Raw genomic sequence first — 6,951 nt, forward strand, 5'->3', positions numbered from 1 at the left:
CATACGCTGACGCTCGTGCACTCGTAAATAATAACGCGATTTAAGGTGCACAAGAATTTTAATAAATCGCGAGTAACATACAAGAATTCAGAATAATCGTAAAACGGATCACAAATAGACGCGCGTCCGCACAACTTGACAGCTGGGCTTAGACTCTCTGACAGTCGTTGTTTATAACAATATCTTGACAACGCGCGCGAAAACGATCTTCTTCGAAAGAATTCAACGGGTGACGAATACATTCAGCGGGACGGGACGCGGGGACGCAAAAATATAAAAAATAATGAATGTGATAAATAATTTATATTAATGACTTACATCATATCTCATTGGTCCATCCACTTCCAAAACCTCCTTTTTTCTTTTGCATCCTTCGCTCTTTTCTCGTGGCACTTTAATCCTCGTTGCACTTACACTTATTCACGAAAAGTTCCTCGTTGCACTTGCAATTGTGTTTAGAGAAAAAATTTGATAATATATGAAACGTCTCACATCACTACTTCACTGCTCAAGAGCCACTGAGCGAATGATCGTAAGTCAAGAACATTACCGCGGTACTGTTTATATCGCCAGGGTCGACTATGTAAGGAAAGAATTTGATAGTATATGAAACGTCACTACTTTATTGCTCAAGGTTTCTGTGCGAATGATAATAAAGCCGTGTAACGTATTAACAATAGCGCGATACTGTTTATCAAGGTCGAACACGGTGTTATTGATAATTCTCTCGTTGCCGAAATATTTTCTGTAATATAAAATATTTGCGCGAGGAATATTAACTTATAGAAGTATTTTAATTTATTGATTAAGATTAATTAATTATTTATTAAATCATTCAATAGACATTATAATCGCGCGCGATATAATTATCACATAAATGCGAAGATATTTTGACAGACAATTTGATGTCTGTAATATTTACGAATACAGTACTCACTGTCCGAGTTAATTGCGAATCTCTTTAAGATAAATCGCGACTCGAATTCACAAGAAAACGCGACGAATAAATTAGTCGATAATATGCGGAATATTTTTGATCGCGATACGTATAATTTTTATAATATAATAATCTAAGCTCTCAATCGGAGAAGAAGATAATAATAGAATGTATGAAAGAAATAGAGAAAAGGAGAGAAAGTGGAGAAGAAAGTAAATGGGAAAAGAAAAGGAGAAGGATACTAGAGGAGGCAGACATGGGTAAAGAAGAACTGAAAAAGAAGAGAGAAGAAGGGGAGACAGAGATATCCGAAAAGATAATGGAAAGAATTGAAGAACGACAAAAAGAAGAGAGGAAGAGGAAAACAGAGGATTCAAGATATAACGATATATATAAAAAGATAAAGACAGAAGGAGTACCGAATTATCTGAAAGGAAAAAAGAGTAAGAAAGATAGGAGCAGAATTGCAAGATATAGATGTGGTAGCGAAGTGAGAGGAGGATACTACTGGAAGGAGGAGACAGAAAGAGAATGCAGGATATGTGGAAAAGGAGAAGAAAGCCTAAAGCATGTACTAAAGGAATGCGAAGCAACAAAAGACGAAATATCAATGGAAGAATTCTTGAGCGAAGAGGGAAACGGATTGAATATAATGAGAAAAATAGACAAGATACGAGAAGAGAAGAGGACGGAGAAGGCGGATAAAACCATCGCAAGTCAAGGAAACCCGAGGTGCAACGAAAGATAGAGACAAGAAGTAATAATGACTAAGAACAACAACAAAATAGGAAGCCAAAGAAGCCAAAGAAACCAAAGATACCAAAGATACCAAAGATAATAAAGATAGAACACAAAGAATTACTAAACTACAAAGAGAGATCTAAGAGTTTTTACACACTCCATATAACATATAATACATAACATTTAACATTTTACTCATTTAGACTAGATTAGATTAGATAGGAGCTAAGACAGATAATGTTTTCTTATTCGCAACGTTATTTTCATTATATTTTTATTTTATTTTTGATTTTGATTTTATTCTGATTTTACTTTTATTTTACTCTTATCAGCAGTTACAATTTAATTTAATTTAATTTTATCTTATCTTATTTTATTTTATTTTATAATATCTCATATTACTTTCCCCGCCTGGTACGCTAAAGTTTAGATTTTAGATTTTAGATTTTAGATTTTAGATTTTAGATTTTAGATTTAGATTTTATTTTATTTTATTCCATTCAAGTACTGTAACTTACACCTTACACTCTATACACTTTATATATTATACTTTATTCTATTTCTATTTCTATTCTATTTTAATTTTATATATTATATCACATTTTATATTTTATATTTTATACGTTAATGAATACAAAACTTGTAAAGCTCTGTAAGACTGGAAGTCCATCCAAAGCCGTAAGGCATGGATTAAGAACAATAAATAAATAAATAAATAATCTAAGCTCTCAATAGACACGTGCGCGATATAATTATTATCACGAAAATATAGAAAAACGAAAATATTTCGACAAACATTTAAGGTCTGTCATGCTTGTGAATATGCAATTCACCGACCGATTTATTTGCGAATTTTTATAAGATAAATCGCGATTTAAAATTCGCGATAAAACGCGACGAATAAATAAATCGATAATATTCAGAATATTTAATTGCAAATATGCGAGTGACATACCGGTAAAAAGAGGAGCGATCTTAAAAATGGAGAACGATTAACGTCTTGTTTCTACATCAGATTTCGCAAGATCAATCTGCGAAGAAAAGTTAAGTGATCCATTGAACGTCGGGAACTTTACTATATGAGGGAACGAATCCTGGATCTTTCGGACTATTCCTGATAGCAATGATTTCAGTAATAAATCAACGACAATTACTCCTCGTCATTATCTTTAATTCACGAAATTGATATGCACATCAGAAAGCATGTTCTTCCATTATTAAGAAATATATTTCTTTATTGAAAATTAAATGGACATATAACGACCTTTTTTATTGAAATGTGATTACGAACGATTATATTTATAAATAATAAAATCCATGCATTATTGGAGTTTGTGTTAAATGTGCGAACACATATAATTTGGGGTACCGTTCGCGCGCGCGAGACGAATCGAACCCAATATCAGCAAGATTTAAAAAATTTCAATTCGTACAGTGTGCAAAATAAAATAAATCAAATAATTTTAAACAATTAATTCTAGATTAATTCTCTAGATTCTTATTCTTATAACGTTTAAATTAATAATTTCTTTTCTGTTAATCACTATCTTACTGATATAGGGGTACCCATTCGATTTGTCTCGAAATTTTTAAGTATTCGAACATTTTATGTAACATTCATGTATAATTTCGCTTATATATAATATATAACATTATTAAAGATTATAAAAATATTTTGGATATGTGAATTTGTGCATGTATTTTATTATACATATATATAAAATGGTATGTACCTAAAAACTAATATTTCAAAATGGCGATGGATGTCCAATACCTGCAAATAGTTTCTTAAAAGAAACTAAAAATTAATGTTAATATCCCCAGCACCTAGAAATAATTTTTCAAAATAGACAAATTGTATTAATTAAAAATATATTCGTTCGTAATCATCTCTATGAAAAAATTTATACAAATTAGTTACAATATGAAATTACTTGAAAAATTAAAATTTATACACAACGCTATATCCATATTTAATCTACTATTAAATCTTTCTGGCATTATATATACAGACAATAATAATATCAATCCTAATAATGATAGAACATTTTTAACGAAGAAAAGAAAAGATACATTTTTCTCATCTAGATATGTATTATTTAATTTAATTCGACGTTAAAGAAACGTATCGTCGTTGAATTACTACCGAAATCATTGCTTTCGGAAATTGCCAGGAAAACCTGGGATTAGTTTCTTCAATCTTACAATAAAAATTCCCAATTTTCAACAGAGTACCCAACTAGACGTCGCGAATGGATTACAAGAACCGGTGAGAAATAATTCTCCATGGTAAAAATCGTTTCGACTTCTCGGCGGTACGAGTCACGCAACTTTCATTAATGTTTATTTAACGGCAGGAACAATGATAACTCTTTTATTAAAATCGACAATCTCGTCTAAGAACGCAAAAAAGAACGCGAGAAAAACACGGTGTTTTCGCAATGGTAATTTATTAATTCATTTATGAATATTTTCCGATACGAACAAAAAAATTCGTAAATACAAATATAACTGAAAAAACAAATTATTAAATTCAAAATAATTAACTCGCTATTCTATGATATAATATCGAAGGTGATCGTTAAATTTTGTGAAGATAATATTTAACCGTTGACTTATCACATCGAATCTCCACTCTCTTATTCGATATTTCTTTATATTTAATTAGCAATATTTCGGAATATTATCTGACGAGAGGGACAGCGATAAAATTCTTCTGTTAAAATGATAATCTTGTATAAGGACGCGAAGAGAACGCGGAAAGAACACGGTATTTTCGCAATCATAATTTAATAATTTATTTTAAGAATATTCAGTTCCGCGCGATATGGAATTCATAAATAAATAAAGCTAACGGAAAGCATATCATAAAATTTATAATAATTGACTCGCGATTCTGCAACGAAGGCGTCCGTCAAATTTTATAATGCTTATATTTAATCATTAATTAGCATCGAATTTTTACATTTTATATAAAAATTTTCCGAATTTATTAATGACTCTTTGACATAAAAATACAAACAGTTACTCTTTTATGAATATTCCAAAAATATATACTACAGAAACAAATACTTTAATTTAATGAATTACTATTATGTTAATTACTTTCGATAAATTTTCGTGTAATTTACATAAGAATTTACAATCGTAAATACAATTTCATATAATATAATTAAAGTCATAATTGTATTGTATTTTACAATTAAAATATCAATGTTAGATTATAATTAAAATACAATTATAACTATTTATAATTTACAATTTACAATTTACAAATTTATGATGCTATCAATATCAAATAATAATATTCCATTTATTCAAATATTTAATAACATCGATATAATAATTTGATATTGATAGCATTAACATTTGGATTTAGTATTATATTTGATTTAATACACATATATTTTTAAGTTTTAAAATAAAATATAACATGTTAAGATTTCTTAAACATTAATAATTATGCAATTTCTTTAATATTTCTGAAGATAATTTTGATAATTTAAATTTCACTTTTAAAACATTTTTATTTTTAAAACATGTTATATTTATTTTTACAACGTTTTTAAAAATAAATTCAACTTACTGAAAATAATTTTAATTTACCCCTAGGATTATTGAAAGAATCTTACTTAATAGCCCTAACAACCCTACTATTAAAGGATTCTAATAATTTTAATAGCTCTAACAATCCTACTATTACAGAATTCTAATGATCTTAAGAGCCCTAACAACCCTAATATTAATAGAAGAATTCTAATGATTTTACTTAATAGCCTTAACAACCCTACTTCCTGATTAACTAAAATTATTCGAGATTTCAGGAACCTATCTCTAATCATCACCTCACCTAATCATGTATATATTTTAGTCACGTGCCCTAACCGCGTACCCTAACCGCGTACCCTAACCGTACTCTTCAGGCCAGTTGAACCTACCTTTCGTTGATCCTGGCCACTTTCTTTCTCGATCTCTAATCAGAGATCGAAGAAGGAGATAATTACTCCTTCTTTTGCCGGATAATTACCGGCAAAAGAGCGTGAAATATTTACGCTCATTTAGTAACGATCGTTCGATTTCACGATCGTTCATTAAATATTTGAATATAACGTTATTTTAACTCAAATAAAGCCAAATTACTACAAATTCCTATAAATTATATTTTATAATAAAATATAAAATCAATGTGTGTGTTTATCATATTACAAATTATTTAATTAATTAATCATTTGGCTTTATATTAAATTAAAGTAAAGTTTAAAAACAATATCTACAAACAAATTCTACGATGGATGAGCTATGAGCAATTAGAAGATAAGTGCGTATTATAAGAGTAAATTAGCATCAAAAATTGATAAAATTGATAATTGTTAATGCGTGTCCTTTATTTAATAAATTAGACAAAATCTTTACAAAAAATCTTTTCTTGATCTCTTCTTTTTTTAATTAATATTTTAATATATTTTCACAATAGATGTAAAGCATAAGTTCGAAAGAACTTATTAAAATTATTTAATTTAATTTAATTAATTTAATTTCATTATTTTATTTTATTTATTTAATTTAATCCATCCTAGGTCATCCATTTTAAGGCAATGGATTTATCTACAATCTACAATCTACATCTACATCTGCAATCTCTACGAATCCGTTACCTTAAAGTTAAATAAAAGTTTTTTTCACTCACCGGCACTGATGCGCAACAGCGGAGTTGTTGTTATCGAAGCTAGTTGTCTGTAATATACAAATATAAAATTCATTTATAATAATGCTCACAAAATGCAATTAATATTTAAAAAAATTTTTATCGCGCGGAATTTTATATCCGATGTGTAAAATAATAAGCAGATAAAACACGTATGGAAAAGTTTTATAAATTGTTGAAACTGTTTTTTAAATAGAAAATTTTATATGACTTTTATAAAAATCTTTCTCTTTAATTCATTTAAATAATAAGATCGAATTATTGTTCGTTTATAACGATTTACAATTGATATACAAATAATAGATACTCACCATCAGGTTGCTCCGCCGATGCAAGATGCCTCTCCCAGGCCTCCTCCTCCTCTCATGTTGTTGACGCGCGATACTTTTAACGACACTCCCGCACTCACGAGCGATATTTTTATATCGCTATTTTCGCTATTTTACGCGCGATACTGGACGGCACTCCCGCACTATTTCGGTACGATTAAAAATTTGATCGCGCGATGTATATATTTAATATATATATACTTTCAACGACACTCCCGGTTTCGGTACGAGCGAAAATC

Source organism: Camponotus vicinus, unplaced genomic scaffold (assembly GCF_025532165.1).
Source record: "Camponotus vicinus isolate PSW18456_S1 unplaced genomic scaffold, iyCamVici1.0 SCAF_7, whole genome shotgun sequence".
In the NCBI taxonomy this organism is placed as follows: domain Eukaryota; kingdom Metazoa; phylum Arthropoda; class Insecta; order Hymenoptera; family Formicidae; genus Camponotus; species Camponotus vicinus.